At 29.9% G+C, this 19,981-nt stretch overlaps 1 protein-coding gene across 3 annotated transcripts in view; it reads left to right on the top strand.

Moving 5' to 3' along the window:
- LOC106681422 (PDZ domain-containing protein 2) overlaps positions 1-19,981 on the top strand; it is a 161,587-nt gene that overhangs the window by 43,837 nt on the left and 97,769 nt on the right. The window contains exon 2 of one of the 3 annotated variants that reach the window (XM_067044631.1): positions 14,735-14,787. The exons of the other annotated variants lie outside the window; for them this stretch is intronic. The gene's annotated coding sequence lies outside the window, so the exon portion shown is untranslated. The remainder of the gene's footprint in view (positions 1-14,734; positions 14,788-19,981) is intronic. 3 annotated transcript variants of the gene reach the window in all.

The raw sequence follows: 19,981 nt of genomic DNA, 5'->3' as shown, positions 1-19,981 counted from the left end.
TGATCTTGAAAAAAAAAAAATGCTTCTTTGCAAATCCATATCTTTATTTTAGTAGGTATGAGATCATTCATCAATATTACCTATTGCCCACAACTGTGTGGCAGATTGTAATATCTATCAATAAATAAATCTATCAAATCTCTCTGTCGGTATCTACCATTTGAATATGTGTACTAACAGTACAATTCAGTCCTTAACTTTTTTTCAAACAGTTCGGGTCTAAACCATTCTGTGTTATCGAAGTTGTATGCTATCTGGTAGACATGAACTAGACTCTAATGAAAAACTGAAATCGAGTAAATGTGTCTTATACTATTCGTACTTATCACGATATATTTACCATTGTCATTGATCTATTCTCAGTTAGATATTAAATTACATTAATATGTAACATGAATATGTGGATTAACAATTATAAAAATCAATTTTGGTTTTTAATTATTTAGTTATATGTATTATATAAACAATATTATATAATATTTTAAACTATTACATTGTATATGGTGTATGAATTTACTGCGACTTAGTGCATTTATCTATTGTTTAAATTAAAGCATTAATTTTAATTTTCTTAACTATGATGAAAACAATACTACCTGCTTTTTTTTTTTTAATTATGCACTACAAAAGTCTCTGTCTATCATCCTATTGTATAAATATTAATGAAAAGTTCAAAGGAAAAAATTTGTCCTTCTGGATAATCTTAGGCAGTGTTGAAAAAAAGGATTAATTCTAAGCGTGAAGGCAGCAGCAGAGGAAAATGTGGTGCATCTGTGAAAAACGTCCACAAAAAAAAAATAAATAAATAAAAAGGAAAAGGAAAATATGGCAAGTCCAATAAGGAAAATTTGTTTTGATTGGAGAAGTTTGTCGGGGGGTGCGGTCAGCAAAGAACAACATAAATAAACAAAACCATATTTATTTATTTTATGCTGACGTTTTCAGTTGCAGGCCTACCTTCTACGCCATAACCCTTGATGATGACCTGAAACTCAGGTCGAAACGTCGGCATAAAATAAATAAATATGGTTTTGTTTATTTATGTTGTTCTTTGCTGACCGCACCCCCCGACAAACTTCTCCAATCATTAATCTACGGTCAACTATCTACACCTCATTAAAAATTTGTTTTGGTATAGGCGTTTCAAATCTGAGAACTAGAGGTTTTTAAATTCTTTAAACTACGGATGATTCTGAGATGTACAAACGTGTGGATGGGTTTTTGGAATGGCTGGTACAAGTTGGCCTGAATTTTTAGGGACCGTTTGTAGCCGCAGTAATTAAACGACTGCCTCTAGTTTAGCGACTGCCTTGTGACTGCAGCGGTGCCATTTCAAATCCGGCCAGGTGGTCGACTTTTATTTCTGTGGCGGACCCACTCAATTTAAATGTTGCCCCCAACCATGTTTATCTAAAGAATAAGGTGATCACCTATAGATAACCCTCCCCCTCCTCAGTGTGTCAGAAATGACTAGGAAGGGTGGTATAGAAAAAAAAAGGTGCGCCTGAATTTGTGTCCGTCCCGTCAAGTCCCGCCGAGTCGTTTTTTTGCACTTATTAAGGGACGTTTGGGTAAGCTGATGCTGACTTGTATGTAACCATCCACACGTTTGTGCTATTGCTTCAGAACTGCTAACAGATAAATATTTCTGCTCTTCGCGTTTTAATTAAATAATGAATTTTCTCAACTTTCGAAATCAATAATTAACTATAATTTAAAATTTTATTATTGTAAAACTCTATAAATTGGGTGTTGGTACAAATAATTTATAATTATTAAAACAATAATTACAAATATTATCAATTATAAATTTGGTATTAATATTATAAATTAATTATATTCTTTCAATTTCTTGAGACATTAATTATTTATTAAATAAATCAAAAATTTGTATCCTTTTTTGTCTCAACACTTTTTATTTTTCACCAGTCCAACGTTTCGGCCATTTTAGCCATCCTCAAGGACATCTTTAATTATAATTTCTTCCTCACATTAATTTACAAGTTTCTTTTGCAGGCTATTCTGCCCAGGTCATTTCATTTATTATGAAATAACAATTTATATCTATTGTTATATGGTAGTGAAATTGTTGTGGATAATCTTATATAAGAATAATTAAATATTAATGATTTTAAATTTTAAAAAATAGGCTTTTAACTTATAATAAAGGAAATGCCCTCGGCAGAATAGCCTGCAAAAGAAACTTTTAAATTAATGTGAGGAAGAAATTATAATTAAAGATGTCCTTGAGGATGGCTAAAATGGCCGAAACTTTGGACTGGCGAAAAATAAAAAGTGTTGAGACAAAAAAGGATACAATTTTTTGATTTAGTTAATAAATTATAAATTAAATAATAATGTTTAGGATTTCGATGTTTTGTGCTAATTTTGAGATTTTTTTTCACGCTTTTGCACATTTGTTATTTTTTACTGCACTAAAACCAGGTCTCTACTAATGGATATACAAGGGCTAATCGGAGAATAAATTAATAGATAGATCTAACTGAGTTATATAGATTATTAGTAGTGAGTGGTCCCCTAGAGTCATGGAGAAACTGCCTTATATTAGTACGCTGTCCAGGTCTCTGTACCGTTAGCAGCTCCGAGAATCCATTTACAAACGAACGCGTTGAATGTAGAAATGGCAGTCTTCCAATTGCACTACAACAATATAACTAATCACCTACTAACAAAACATGTCATTGCTTATTCCGAACTTGAAAACTTTTGGCACAATACACAAACGCCTCACATTTGTAAATGGAAATGTGTTTTGGAGTTTGAATTCTAAACTTTTTAGGACCCTTAGAAAGAAACCTAGCTGTCACTGAGCATCCTTTTCTTGGATGAAGGTTAAAATACCATCACTTTCTTTCGTCATAAGTCTACAAACGCCTCCATGGAAAGAAATATTGAATGAAACGTTCAGATCTCTTAAATCCTCTTCCTATTAGTACAAGAGCCGGGAAGAAAAAAAATGCAGTTATCTCACCCCAATTTTTGATTACTTTAATGAAATTGCCTAAAGGCAATCAAAGGTTTCACTAAAGCCAGCTGTACATATGTACACATATGAAACAAATTTAAATTTTAGGAGGGTACAAAAAAAAAAAAAAATTACTTTAATGAAAACTAGGTATAATTACTAGTCAAAACTGATGAATCTGCCAAGTACAGGTAGGGGGAATAAAAAATGTTGGCTGTTTCAAAACCTTAAAAAAAAAACGTTAATTTTTCATTGGAAGCTCTATTATTTTGAAAACTAACAACACCAGAAAATCTAAGAGAACATTATTTATATAATGAAATATTAGCCCTAAAAGAGCTATTTACGTCCTAGAGTTCTCGAGATATAGCTTTTTAAAAAGCAAAATTTCTTAAAAATCTACTGAAAGATTAGTAGTTAGTTCATTTATTTTGGGAAATCTATATCTCAGGAACTATGTAACGTACATATGTCTAGTAGCACTCAAATTAAAGCTAGTTTAACGGACTTATGACCTTTACCTTCGTAGGAATAGTAGTTTTCGTAATATGTGCTAAAATAAATTGATTTATAGTTGTTCGGACAATAAGTTTGATTTAGGAAAAATTTCATTTCAGAAACCATTGGACGTACAGATGTCTGCCAGCGCTCAAATTAAAGCTAGTTAAATTTACTACAAAATAGTTTATTATGTTTATCTTTGTAGGAGTAGTAATTTTTATGATATTTGACAAAATAAACTCATGAAATGTCAATTTCTAGTTGTTCGTATAAAATGTTGGATTTTTGAAAAAATATATCTCTAGATTCATAAGACGCACATGTCTGCCAACACTCAAAATTTAAATTTAACTTTCTATAAAGTAGTTTATGACAGTTATTTTCGTAGGGGTAGTAGTTTTTATGATATTCGCGTATTACTCCTACGAAGATAAAGATCATAAACTACTTTAGAACATACATAGATCATTAAACTAGCTTTAATTTGAGTGCTAATAGACATCTGTACGTCAAATGGTTTTTGAGATATAAATTTTTCAAAATAAATTCACTAACTACTGATCTTTCAGTACGTTCCATATAACATTTTTCTGAAACGTTGATTTTTAAAAAGCTATATCTCGAAAAATATTTAACGTAAATAACTCTATTAGGGCTCATATTTTAACAAATTTACTATTCTTTAAATGACGTTCTCTTAGGTTTTCTTGTGTTGTTCCTACTTTTTAAGATATAGAGCTCCGAATGAAATTTTTTTGTATCGCTTTGAAACAGCCGCCAGTTTATCTCCTCTTGGGCTCTTGTACTATATTGCTCTATCGTTAGACTTACTGTTCAGTGTCGTCATTTCAATATTTTAAACTGATTCTAATCAGAATGCAAAATTCCGAAAGTAGAAATTTGAACTGACGTTCAAACAGACCTTTTGACAATAAATCCTGTCGAATTGTATCTAACTTTTCCTCAAACAAATGATGTTACAATAGGGGTATTCATGGTCTTTACTTTAACCTGTTAAAGCGTGTTAAATGGAAAGAAAAATATGTTAAATGGAGAAATATTTCTTTCTTTTATCATTTTAAAACGATATAACATGGTTGAGAGTCTGTTACTAGGTCTGTAAAATGGAATGGAGAAAAAATGGAGAATGGCGTCACGCAACAGACCAGCTGAGCTCGTCACCATTTTGTTTATTGTCGTGTTAGGTTACTTGCTCGTAGTTTGTGTTTTGATAGTGTTAGTATCGTTTCGGATGTTTTAAAAACTAATAAAGCAATGGATGACAATAGTAATAGTGTAATGACAGTTGTCAATTAGCTCATCTTGATTCTCTTCCCCACAAGTTAAAAGATCAACAAGACACTCAGTAGCCAAACTTTTACACAACTTCTACTTTTCAATCAATTTAGGCATGTTGTTATAAATTACTTTAATCAAAACTTAGAAGTAAAAGTTTTGGAAGGAAAGGAATTATGAATATCCCTAATATTTTGGCGGGTTCACCATCTTCTGCTTATCCAGAGTTTAACTGCACATCTGCCTGCACTTGAATGAATATATTCTTACATTACAGTCATATTAAACATTCCAACACTAGTTTCGCAGTTACATCCATTAAAAGTAACTATCTAAAAATTCAATAATCTTTATTGATCCGTAAAAGTCTATTTTAATTTCGTACGGATTAAGCCGATTTGCCGTTGGTAAAAGAAGCAATTGTAGGCATCGAATTCATAATTACGCCTATCAAAGTTCATTTCGTCTAAAAATACGCGTTACAAAATTCTTGCAAAAATAATAATGACCAGCATGAAAAATCAATTTTTTAACCCTGTATTTGTGGATGGCCGATCTCTATTCCGGTCCACGACTAATTCAGATAACGCCTTAATTCCACCGTAAAATTATCTTCTTCTGGTTTTTGTTATTATTATAAACTAATAAAGAAAATCTTAATATAGAGGCAGAGGGAATTTCTCAAAATATTATTATAAACATTCAAATAATCCTCTAAAAATTGTATTTTTATTCATTATCTATATATTTAAAAAATGGTTTTTAATTATTATTCAGATGTATTGCATTTAAAAAACAAAACTCGTTTTATTTTTCAGTGCCTTTTCTAATTTTTTTTTTTAATTGAGCAAAGAAAACACGATTTGTTCATTTTTTTAGTTTTTTAATAATCAGTAAACATATTTTTTTACATCCATTTTTTAAAATCTGACTTATTTTAGACAAAATATATTAAATTATTTGTCATGCAGTTTACCGCTTTAGAAAATAAATTTTTATTCGATCCATCTGATTCATAATTACAGACCGGATTTTTCTGCAGTAAATAACTGAAAAACGTACAATAAAAAAATCAAAATTATGCAGTTAAAACTCAAAACATATAAAAAACTCAAATCCTGCAATAATCAACTATATTATTTAATTTATAATATTAATATGCGGAAAGCTACCTTAGGATGTTTGAATCAAATTGGATTCTCTAAATACTTTGTGTATTTATGTAAACATACTTGAAAAAATTACGGTGATTAAAAATCTAAATTCGTGTCCAAAATTAAAGAGCTATAAGGAAGTTTATTGCATTAGATGAATTTATATTACGTAGGCGTTAAATTTTTTAACTTCTTAAAACAACCTCAATTTTAAGTTTTAGAAAAAAGGAGTATTCGAAAATATTCTTCCAACCAAAACTTTTTAATTTCTCATAACATGTTCTTTCGCTTAGCGTTTTAATTGTGCACTAACCATACGCGAATATACCACTAACAAAAAAAAAACATAAGTCAATGTAGACAATTTTTAAAAAGTTGTAATAAAAATGAGTAGGTAAATTTATATTGATCAGACCAATTAATTTTTGTTTGATTTTAATTGATTAATAATATACATAAGTAATATAATAATATGAAAAAAAAAATTGAAAATTTCAGCATCGCAACATATTCAAAATGTCTAAGTGTCTGAGGCGGACTGGAAATCAAAGACAAAAACAATAACACTGCTCCCTATAACAAGTTTATTATTTGTCAATTTTAAACTATAAATTAATTAAGGAAACAATAAAATTAAAATGAATAAATATTAGCATACATATATCTAAATGTGTATAACATGAGAAAGTTAGTTCAAGCATTAAATTTTAAGCAGTAAAAATAAAAATTTAGCCAAAAAGAGTAAAACGTGCAATTTTGTGACTTATAAAATTAGTGTTATTTGTTTGTCTTTTCCATTCCAAATTTCTGTCGAGGTTTGGGTGAATTTGGAGATAGGGAACAAAATATGCAATTGCATGAAAATTCGTTCTCTATTCATAACTTTTCTATTCCTTAGATTTTGTGTGCAGCATGTTTACCCCATAAATTATTTCATTTATTACTCCTACCCGAATATTACAGACAGTGGGGAAGATATCTTAAAATTTCAGTTTCTAATTGACCTCCACCTGCCTCCACGGATTAGGGCCTTACCAAACGTCCCAGATATTTGGTTGCATAACACTTCCACACCCGTTTTGAAAATTTTTTTGAGGTCACGTTCCCATAGAGCTGCCCTTTTAATTTAGCATCTTCTCCATTGCTTCATTACTTATTTATAACACTTTCGTAATGGCTATCTCAAATGTTATTTATTTCATTTTATGAATTTTAATTATATTACATAATTCTCAACTAACAGAAATTATTTCATTATTTTTTTATGTAACTATGTTACGTTTCAAATATTTTTTTAATGGTTTCCTTGGTAAGTCTCAACACTCTTTATCATATCAACAGTCCAACGTTTCGGCCATCCTCAATGACAATCCTACAATTAACAGTTTTCATTATACATTCATTTGTAACTAGTTTAAAAACAAAATTATTATTAATAATTTAGCATACCTTAAATATAAATTTACACCTCACATCCAAATTTAATTTTTTTTTGCCGGCTATTCTACCCAGTTCATTAATTACAAGTCAAATCACCTTATGAAAAAGCCAAAAATAGGGAATCATATTAATTATTAATAAGCTTATGTCTAGTTATCTATTTGTCACACTTCATTAATTTTTTGTATTGTCATACCCTAAAGTGAAAAAAAATTGTTTTTCCAAAAAAAAGAATTTCCTTAAGTAATTATTAAGGACTAAAATGTAAAGAATGAAACTTTAGATTAATATATAGAAAAATGACTAATAATTGTGTGTTGTAAGTAACTGTAACTGGGACTAACTTCTACGTCATTTCTGTTCGAGAAAAATAGAGATAGGTAACTGTGGGTTTTTGGAAAAAAGAAAAAAAAACACAATTACATTCTTCATTTCACTTTTACCTAGTTTTGCTACATATATTGTGTGATATAGTCCTAGTGGTATTACAGTTATGAAAACATGTAGTTGTAATATTTCTGTTTATTAGTCCTAATTTGTATTCTGTACATTTTAGTGCTTAATAATTAGTCAAGGAAATTCATTTTCCTAAAACATAGCTCCTGTAATGATATTTGAATAAAAATTCTTACTAACCTTCTTTGAGGCTTTAACTGAACAAGACAATTTAAGTTATCTCTACTATTTATTCGATAACGATCTCTAATTATTCATACCTATCATTGAAATATCCGTAAGTTTTTCTATCGCTTCGTAGACAACCCAGACCAACATTTCCCGCGATGTTACAGTTATTGTAGAAACTACAAGTAGAAAATACCGTAATCATATTTTACAGCCAACCTGAACAGACCTTACTGTGAATCATGGAATTGTATGTCTAGGTTCTAGAAAACACATAACAAGGTTAATAAGGTTAAGGTTAGTTTCGGGTGTCATATTACACTGTAGAGGTATTTATGATGTGTTAAATGTAAAATGATTTACTATGTTAAATGCTATAAGTTTAGGATTGTGAACAGCCCTATTTAAATACATGTTAAATGTTAAATGCATGAGAGCTACTAGCCAATTTTCTGAGCAACTTGTAACCTTTCCTTCGAAAACATCTTGTTATTCTTTACTTCTAAGTTTTTGTTGTTTATTAGGACTAAAGGGCGTAAAACCTAACAGTCATTAACGCCCATAGAAACCTCCAGATTAAAGTAATTTATTGTAACATGCCTAAAGTGAGTAAGAAGTGGTAGCTATATGGAAGTTTGGCTACTGAGTGTCTTGTTTAAAAAACGTCCAGTGCAATACTAACACAGTCTAAACACAAACTGCGAGCATGTAACCTAACACGCCATCTAACGAAACAGTGACGACCTCAGCGAGTCTGTTGCGTGATGTCATTCTCCATTTAACAAACCTAGTAACACAGACGTTATACGTTATATCGTTTTAACATGGAAAAAGAATTAAACTTTAAACATAATGTTTTCTATTTAACACGCTTTAACATGTTAAACTTAAGATGATGAATACCCCTTATATGGTGTGCAAGAATTCACCAATACCCAATTGAGCGTTACTCATTATCGGACGAGCACAAGTTTCTCATTGATGTTAAGCAAAATATTTCTACGGTGGTTTGTTTCTCTGCCTACTCACCTGGATCTTAAAATCATTTGAATAAGTATTCTCCATATGGTTTCTACACGAAAAAGCAACACTAGAGTCTGTGAATAACCTCAAAAACATTAGAACAGCACTTCCGAATATCTCGAAGACAGGGTTCTGAATTAATTCAAATCGTAAAATTTCTAGGGCTGACTTTAAAAAATAATTGATACCTTAAATTACTCGACGTAAGGGCTGCTTTAGTGTAGACTTGGGAGGAAATCACGCAGAACGTTATGGCGAATCTTATTAGAAGGGTTGAGCAATCGTCCTGGCAAGAGGAAGCAATACCCACCATTAGGTGGTTATTTTCTATGAGCAGATGTAAAAGTATAATACGTAATTTTTTTTTTCCTTTTAGAAGACAGCGAAGAAATCCTTGAGTCTCTGAAATAGCTAAATAGTCAAATTTTTGCCAATTCAGTCACCTTGAGAACTGAAAAACAAAGCATTATAAGAAATATGTATTCATGGCTTTCCATTAATGTAAATAAATCTGGTTGTGGATTTTTTTTTTTAAATATATGTTTAATTTATTCTTTTACTGTAGCCGTGAATCAATCCTGTGGAGTCCGGAGTCCACCCAGTGTGTAACCTTAATTGAGAAAAACTCTAGCAGTGGAGCGTGATTGTGATCAAATCATCTCCTTGCAGACAGTTTGTTCCAGTAAAAGTACGCCCTGTACCTCTAACAGTACACTTGAGTTTTAGTGGTACAGCTTTATTTCTATTTTTTTTTTAATCACAAAAAAAGAAAACTAAGTTGCGCAAATTCACTTTAACAAAGCAAAATTTCAAAGTATGAGACAAGTGCTATTATTAGGTTATTATTATTTATTTATTTATTTATTATTATTATTATTATTTGCGAATTATAAAGTCCCAAATATCTAAAATAACAGGATCGCAACTTTTCACTAATTCAGTAATCATTAGAACTGTAAAAATATAAGGTTATATAAATGTAGATCAGAGATTGCACAACTCACATCAACAGTATGAAATCACTACAAAGTCCTATCTCTAATCTGAACTTATAAGATCTTATTTATCTCACTGTTGTTGCCTGAATTAGCGAAATATTAAATAGCTTCCAGACTACAATAATAATCATATAAATAATATAGTTTAAGCATCTTTAATCAAGTTTTTGCTATAACTGTTTTGTTTTTTTACTATTTTGTTACAATTTTAATCGTATCGACAAATATAGATAAATTTTTTTTATATGTGCCACATTGATAATGACTGACATCCTGTAGAACCGGATGGCTGTTTATGATGAAAATATGTTGACTGAGTCAGGATTCAGAAGGAGCTGGCTTGACCAGATCTACATCCTGAAGGAGATACTCGTATAATGATAAGTAGACCAAAACGTACTTCTCACTGGCCTTTTAAATCCGCAAAACAAATCGAAAATAATATTTGATTTAATTTGTGTATAGCTCATTATATAAATATTATATACAGTAGATTTATATATCTGCTCCTTTCTGTTAGAACAGGAATCATTATATACTTTCCCTTCTCAGTCTTCAAAGAATTTCACAGCTTCTATGGGGCCGGGCGTTCACCTATGGCTAACTTTCAAGTCGTTTGGAACGTCCGCTAAGATCAAAGTCTGCCTTGCCGTACTTTGCCGGAGTGATTCATTGAATAGTTTCTGGAACCACTGGAATTGTACTATTAATTATTTTTTGAAAAGTCATGTATGTTTTTATAACAACAAGACCTTGGCTTAATTTCTTTTATAATAATATAAGTTGGTATATGTATTTTTATATCACGTTCACATTTATAGGGTTTTAAGTGTACAGTACAAATTTGTTTGTATAAAGTAAGTCCAAATTTATGATTATTGCAAGTATTTTTTTAATCAACACTAATCATTATACTTCTAATTCAAATTCTTGGAAGCGAAATTATATAAAATCCATTGGACATTAAGAATCAATGTCTGAGTTTATGTCCCACAAAATCCACCATATATGAAACTCAGATAATTTGGATTTTTTTTATTATGTAGATTATTTTATGTAATTAAACGTTTGTTTCTACTTTCAACTGATACGAAATCATACCACAACTCCTTAAATATAAATCATTAATAAATTAAATATAAACAAAATTAATTAAATATAAACAAAATTAATTAAATTAAAAATTAAATCTGTACCGGTACAACCCAAGAAGGGTCAGGTGTGCAATACTTGTTAGGAATAACTGTTACTAGACCAACGATTGTGCAAGGAGGTGACTTGGTCAGAATCACGATTTGTACCCAACTAATGGTATAAAATATTTTTTTAAATAATTATAATTATGGTATAGTACAGGTTTAGTCCAGCAAGGACAGATTACTTTTTCAAACAAATATGGAATGGAAATACTTAATGACAAATACTTTGGAAACAAATTGTATATTTTTAAAAAAAAATTATTTTTTTAGTCACGTTGTAAAAAATAAAATCGTAAACGTGCCAAAAAAGTGTTTCTTCCACGTTTAGTATGTGGAAAAATTTGTTTTCATAATAAAAAATATACGTATCAGCGCTGAAAAAGCCGAAATAAATTAGCTTTTACTTTCGGTTAAAGTCTTTTTGCAAATGTAATTAAAAACCAGGAATATGGTAATTTGTTAACATTTATAACAGGACTTGTGTCGGGAACTAATCTGAAAGAATTGTTAGTCTCTCCTCAGATTAATGTTTCACGGAGGAAATTATAATAATTTTTCCCGAAAATAGCAAAAAAATAGTAACTGTTCTGGCAAAATGGTCTTCCAAAATGGTCGTCGTATATATGGGTTTGATTTGATACCTCAAGAACAGGTTTGAAAATTGGGGTTTTTCTTCCGTCGGCCACTTGTTGCTAATCAATCATTGCTATCATTGCTCGTTGGACGAGGTTTGAGGTTGAAACATGATAACGACTTTTTCGTGTAACCACAAAACTGGTATCCCACAACACGGCTTAATTAAGGCCCAATAAGTCCCAAAACGATTTTTCAAAAGCATGGCTTCGATTCGAAGGGTGTGAAGTTCCAAGCCAGGACGTTAGGCTTTCTCCACAATTTCCCCCAACACTGCCTCTGTTTGAATGCCCGAGCGACCAAAGAAGAAAAATCCCTATTTTTCAAACCCGTTTTTGAGGTATTAAAGCGAACCCCATATATATTTTATTAATATAGGGCTGCAGAGAAACTGTTTTCCAATGATAAGTGCTTTGTAAAATCGTTTGGAAGACCATTTTGCCAGAGCAGTTGTTACTATTTTTTCGCTATTTTCGAGAAAAATTATTATAATTTCCCCCGTGAAACATTAATAAACAATTATTGACAGAAGATAATTGACCGTATGAAGTAGATTGGAGGAAGATAGTCCGGGTGATGTTGTCCTTTGTACTATCAGAGAGCCCCGACGAAGCCTTGCAGAGTGGGGGGAAACGTTGGTTAACAATAAATAGTTTTCTTTTACTATTTTGATACCGTTATAGACCTCCACCCGGACTATCTTCCTCCAATAAAAAATTGTTTTACATTATTTTTTTCACTCTTAAGGGGGGAGCTGCCACCTCTAGGTACGCACATTAACTGATCATATCTTAGCGGAATTCCTCGTGATCCGGATCCGGATTTGCCCTGGCAACACTATCCTGGATAATCGGGTTGCTTTATATAATTTTTCGTCGTTTTAATTACTATGGTTTTGGATTATTTTAATTTATTCTAGAACGTTTTGTCCCTGCTATGTACTTAAATACTATTGCACTGTTATTCTTTCACCTCGTTGTTCCACTCCTGTACGACATGAAATTCAATTGTAGCCTCGCCTCATCACGATCCCTTGTTGGTACACGATTCGAATAATGTTGAGCGGTTAAAGGAAACCATTCCTTGGCTGCTTCCTGTACGCGGCGTTCCTTCCAAGAAACTGATTTCTGTCGAGGCATTCCAACCTTCCCGGCCTTCTCCTGAAGGACGAATACTTAAGCTCATCGAACTTCATTCCCTCCACCTACTCTCTACTCAGCTTAAACGCATCTTATAGCCTTCTCCTATATTTTTCTTTTTAGCGTGATAAAAATATTCTCGATAATTTTAAAATTTCCTATGAAAACTTGAATCCAGAATTAAATAATTGTTAAATAAAAATATTATTGAATTTCTACAAATGGATAAATTATCTACAATATTGTATAATGCTATTGTAATATAACTAACACCACATTTACTAGTTATGTAACTACGTACTGCAGTTGTAAATTTCAATAACTAAATTTTAAAAAATATTTAAAAATGATATTGATAGATTTATTTATTGATAGATATTACAATCTGCCACACAGTTGTGGGCAATAGGTAATAGAGATGGATGATCTCATACATACTAAAATAAAAAAAAAACTCTCTTAAAATATATACAAATAAAAGAATAGACAAGATGAATATAATCAAACTATTTGTATGAAAAATAAATAAATAAAATAACATAATGATAAAATAATATATACAATATTTACACAATCGACCTGAGGATCCCTGAGCCCACTCTATCCCCCTTTTAAAAATAAAATCTCTCTCTACATTAACGGTTCTTTAAATTTACGATGCTGTTTATATATAATTAGTCACTAAGCAGAATGTATACTTTTATAAATTTCTTGATTTTATAAAATAATAAAATATAAAATAAATAATATTAAACCCAAACTACCGGTTTTTTCATAAATTGTGTTTCTTTAACACTAGATGGGCCTAGTGGGGGCCTTACATGGTTATTATTTGACTGTTTTATCTACTTTTACTAATGACAATGGTGAGGAATAGGCTTGAGCAAAATACGCCCCTAACTATAATGTGAATGTAATACTGAACTGCTGCAGCACACCGGAGTTGCTTATAAGGCAGGGGAAGGTGGAAATAAATAAATAAAAAATAACAATAATGTTATAACTATTTAAAAACTATACTCAATAAATTAATAAAAAGAAGAATATAGAGAAAAAATATAAATTAAAAAAAAATAAAAATAATGATTGTTAAAAAAATAATAATAATAATTAAAAAGATAAATAGATAAAAATAATAATAGTTATAAATTGTGTGAATATAACGTCATTCAAATTTCAATGCTATTTATTATTTTAAGCTTCCAATTGACAAAATAATTACATTTACTCGTATTTTTTTTTTTTTAATAATATATACGGTTTACTTATTTTGAACTTAAAAAAAGTGACAGAATAGTTTAAATTATAACCAACCACTATAATTATTTGTAAACCAACTATAACTATAATCTGCGTTTCAATTATAATAGTCAGTCATTGTCTTTTTTTTTTTTTAATTTATTTCTTCTTAACTTTATTATCATATTATTTTTTTTATTTATATCTGCGTACTGGTTCTTGTAACATTGGATAAGACTATGAATTTGAAATAAACTTGTATAATAAATTGAATATTTGTGAGGTATCACTGCTAATCAGATACTTTAAGAAAAAAATAAAGACAAAGAAAAGCATTAAAACAAAATTTAATGCAATTTACTAATTAAAAAAAATACGTTGCATTTAATTTATATTTAGTTATTGTTAGGAAAAAATAACATAGGGGAAAAATGTTGTATCTTTGTTGATTACTATATGTTAATGTAAATGTTATATCTAAGAAGACTGATATTTTTTCTAGCAAAACAATATTTTGGGGTAGCATCGCTGGTTAAATGAAGTATTTCTTTGCCGGTAAGTTCAATAAATTAATGTAGAACCCAAATAAAATATTCGAATAATACCTAATGCTAAAATATTTATGTTATTCTTCATATTTTTTCTAATATCTATAAAGGTATTACTTATCGATTTTTACACTTATAAATATATTTTTTATTTACAATTATGTTCAATGGTGACATAGAATACGTGTTCCGACTATTCAATTAAATAGTTAATTAATGTTCATAATAGAAAATATCTGTCTATAAATTCAAATTTTATTGCCTTTCACAAGATTTACGATTATGGGTTTTTATTAATTAAAAATATTCGTAACTTGATGTTCTGATGTTTTAAATTGAATTTTAAAATAATTTCATAATTATTAGGTTATGTGCTTTTCATTAATGAATCGGACTTCAAAGTGAGTCATTTCTGATTATGTTATGAGTCTTTTTTTTGTTCGTTAAGATCGTAAAACTTTTTTAAAGATTTTTAACTTTTTTTTTTACAGGAGAAATACTTAAAAGGGAACTACATTAAATATATTACTGCCTATGTAAATGAAAGGAGACTAACGTGGAAGTACACTCTCTTATCAGTAGTTGAACGTGGTGAGAATTACTGAATCAGGAGCGTCTTGTTCCCAAGCGAACGAGAAAATGCTTTTCTTTAGATTGCTTAGTCATTCCAGTCACTTTGAAGAAACCAACTATATTTAAACTTATTCTAATTCCTATAGTGTACAAGACTAGAGTGTAAGAGTTCCATCCGACTTAAGTTCGATTCTAAAATGTTTTTTTGAGAGAGAACACTTAAAAATGTGCTGTCCAACTTCATTGGGTTGCCTCATACGAAGCATACTTATGACTAATAAAGCACAATTTTTTTAAATCCTATTAATATAAATAGTCATAGCATAAAATTTTGTAAATTATCACATTATAAATTTTTTATTTATTTATTTATTTTTTTTTTAATTATGTGCTAAAAGAAGATGGCCTCGTGACATTATATTGTAAACTGTTTTTAGAGTTCTACTACTGGGTAGTTTCTCTACATCCTGTATCATATCATTATGTCATTATGATCAAATTTACTTGTATTTTTTATACAGTTGTAAATATCAATAAATAAATAAAAAATAAAAAATCCCTTGCACATTAAAAATTTTTTTTTCTAGCATTTTATCATTCTTAAAATGTTTTTAATTTTTCAATTATTTCAATTCTGAAAATTTATCCCTTTTTCCCATCAAATATAAAAGTAAATTTTAGTCAAAAGCACAAAAATGATATAAACATTCTAAATATAGTAAAAAAATGTATACATACATTAAAATTTGACAAGGTTTACAAGCTCTTCTTATATGTTATACCTATCTCTACGAGCACCCGACAACTTGACAGAACCAAAATACCAATTTTATTTAAAGAATCGATTTATTCATATTAAGTTTGATTTAAACAATATTAGGTCTCACGTTAAAATAAACTATTAATAAATAATAAGTATTTTTTTTTTAACTATCACAGAAATTATAAAGATAATATTGACAGTATAGGGTACTACCAGCTTTGCTTTGGCCTAACGCGTTGATCTTCTTTGAAGGTATCTGGACAAACTTCATTGACGTTCACAATATCTTATTGCATCTCTTGGATTTAATCATCAAAACAGATAATGGCTAGAACAAGAAATGTTAAAAAATATATGTATGATTTTATATGTTTTAACATGTGCAGTATATGTTTTAACAGCATAATAACTATAAAATGCAAGTGCATTTTTTTAGTTATGCTGAGAATTAACTTTTTAGATTGATAAGTAACTGATGGTGTGTTCTTTATGAATACTCCAATGTTATTACTTTTATGTATACATTGGTATAATGAGTGAATTAATTTGTTTGTTTGTTTTTTTATTGTTGCTTAAAGGCGTAAAACCCTCTGGTCATCAACACCTATGGCATGCTAAAAATTAATAATAAATAAAATAAAAATAATAAATTAAAAAAAAAAGGAGGAGTTATAATTTAGATAGAAGACAATGTGCTTTTAAAACTATAAACGCTATTGTAATTTTAGCTTCCTCATCTGTGAGAGCTTCTGATAAATTTGGGGTTAGTCTTATCCTGTTTATTATTGGCAAATAATGAGTACACTCTTCAAAAATATGTTTAATCGTGAGAATGGACTGACAATATTTGCACGTTAGCAGTTTTCTGATCAGGTGAGAGTATGACTTTTCTCAAGCGGGTTTGAGCAACTTCCTAATGAATTAATTTTGTATTACTTCTATTTACTTTATAGCAGTAAATAATTATATAAAATAAAAATATGCGATAATAATAAAAAAAATCTGGTGTTTCTATACTATATTATATTACCTATGTAGGCAAGTTACAATCTTTCGAATGATCATTTAGAATGTTCGGCGGTTTCAAGGTATAATAAATACTTAAATACTTTCAAGGTATAATAAAAAATAAACATATTCAAATGGAACCTGTCTAAATTCTACATTTAAAAAAAAAATAGGTAAAAGTTCAATAGGCTGTATTTTCACAAATAATTATTCGAATTCTATGTCTTTCTTTTTTTTTGCAGGGAATCTAATCACCATTCCAATAACATTTTAAAAACAACCAGAGGTATCAAATAAAACGTTTGATAGGTTTTCTTTATTTGAAATTAATATTTAGCATAGTTATTGGAGCATTAAGTCTAAATGGTGTTATTATAGGTTAAAAGAGCAGATATATTCATCTTTCCATCGGTTGTAGTAACATAGGATTTGGATAAAATGCAGAGGAGTTATGCATGATTATTTTTAAAAAAATCTTGAAATTAAGTTCAAAAGCTTCTAATTTATATTTTGTTTGAAAAATGGTATTTAGGTATTTCTGACTACGCTAAAAACGAACAAGATTGATTATTTTGCTTTTTCCTAAAAATAATTTTATTGACCTGCTTTACTCGAAGCCTTATTAGTTTTGTGAATATAATATCATTTACTGGAATCAGTAATACTTTTTTTCTTATTCTTTAGAAAAAGACAAATCGAATGGTACATAATAACCGTAAAAAACACGTATAGCTTCTAAGCTAGGCGCCAAAAATGTTCAATTTTGTTCTCAAATTGGGGATTTCAGTAGTGTTAAACTTTCTTACGGTGACCGGGAACATTTTAAAAAAACAGCATGTAAATCAGTCCAGTGTGTTGATGTTTGTTATGTTCTTGATTATTCTGCTTGTCCAGAAAGCCTCGACAATGCATGTTCAGTTAATAAAGGTAAGCGAGTTGACAAGGAAGATGACTAGATTAGATGATTCTAACGAGTGACACTCGTTATGTCTCGGAGGATGGTAACCTCGTACTACTGGGTACTATTCCGATAAACACGAGGGAGGAATGCAGACCTGAAGGGTAACTAGCCTCCATAGTCAAGCAGGAAGGTCCCCTCGTCCTGCCGGTTACTATTCCGACAGAGGCGAAGGAATATGTAAACCCAGAATACCACCCAGCTAGCCAACGGAGTTTATGAAGGGAAAACCGGTAGAGGAGAGAGTAAATTTAAGTTAAAATATAAAAACCATTTAGAAATCAGAATCGGCTATAAACCGAAATTGTCTCAAGCAGAGACCCTGGATAAGTGATGTTTTCGGATCTGTGATTTTGTAGGGGTTTTTTGAATACCCTTATTTATAGGCCTAGTGCATATCGCTATGACCGAGAAGCGATCTTATCTTATCTTGAGGTAGCGTGTGTTATTTTGGCATCGTTTATTTATTCTTTTATCGACATTGCTAAGTAATATGTACAAAAATTAATAATATGTAAAAATAACATAAAATAATATATAAATTTCAGAGCTTCGGTGAGGCTCGAGTTGCTGCGCTCTAGTGGATTGTAGTTGAACTCTTTGTAGTGGAAACTCGCTACAAGTATTTCAAAAGTTTACTGTCGATAAACATTCGAACCATTCCTTTTTATGTATATAGATTACTAAGTGATAGATATATTATTGTTCAGTTGTTAAAATTGCGTATTATAATAGATATTCATATCTATGAATGTCGTTCATTATGGAATTATAGAAATTAAAATTCGCCACAATGATGAGTTCTATGAAACTATTTTTAACAGTAGCTCTAGACTTAAAACATCGATATGTTCTCTTCGATGATTATAACGCTTTTGAAGTGTACGCTTCAAGGCAGCATTGTGTTCTTTTAACTTTTGCTTTAAGTGTCATTGTCATTTTCTTATCGCCCTTGGGAGTGTAGATATTCTTAACAGCACGCAAAGCCTTATTATGGCCAAGGGCGTTGTAAATACATACTGTGACCCATTCTCTATCGTTGTATTTAAAATACGCTATCGAACATTACGATAAAACGAATATGAAATTTAATTAAAATTTCATATTAGATCATTACATGAGTTCATTCTCCTTTTCAAAGGCTCAAGAGGATAATGAGGATTTAATTATGTTAAATTTGCATCATTAATTTGTTTATAAAGTTTAAGGACTGCATGTACTCAAAAACAGGAGTATTTTATTTGTATACGACTATAATTTTGTAAAAAAACATGAGTTTGATAAAATAAAAAATAATAATGTGGCGATTCTGAACCTTATGCAAGTCTCGCACATAAAATAAATAAAAGCTCAAGATATAGCTAGGAATTGCTTAAATAAAAATCGGAGAAAACAGGTTTGAGTGTAGTATCCTTTGAAGGTTACTGGTTAAACATGTTCCAAGAGATTATACTCCCTGGGTCTCGAGACTGGTTAGTATGCCTCATATTTCTATTAATACCACATGAATGCATGGTAGATAATCAATGGTTTAGTACCTAGTATGAATCACTAGGTTTTACGCAGTTTGTATCAATGCTATATAATTGTTAAGTTATTGGAGAGGTATTATTTGTAATTTGATAATTTTAACCATACGATTTCATTTTTTTTTATTAAAGACTTCATTGTTTCGATTCTCGGAGCTTCTCTGTTAACAGGGGTAGAGTCGACAAACAGCTTCTTTATATCAAGAAAAATCTTTTTTAGAGAGTTACAGTTTACCAATTCCTGAAGAAATGCCTAGGAAATAAAACAATTTTGTAATTTTTATTTTAGAATCTAAGAAATCTAATAAGATCTAATCCCTTTAAAACATTTATATATATGTTTAATATATGTAAAATGTTTATAAAATAT

The sequence above is a fragment of the Halyomorpha halys genome, unplaced genomic scaffold (genome assembly GCF_000696795.3).
Source record: "Halyomorpha halys isolate HHAL.00 unplaced genomic scaffold, Hhal_1.1 Scaffold337.1, whole genome shotgun sequence".
NCBI lineage: Eukaryota > Metazoa > Arthropoda > Insecta > Hemiptera > Pentatomidae > Halyomorpha > Halyomorpha halys.
Note: the sequence above shows the minus strand (reverse complement) of the source record. Positions and strands in the feature narration are given on the sequence as shown.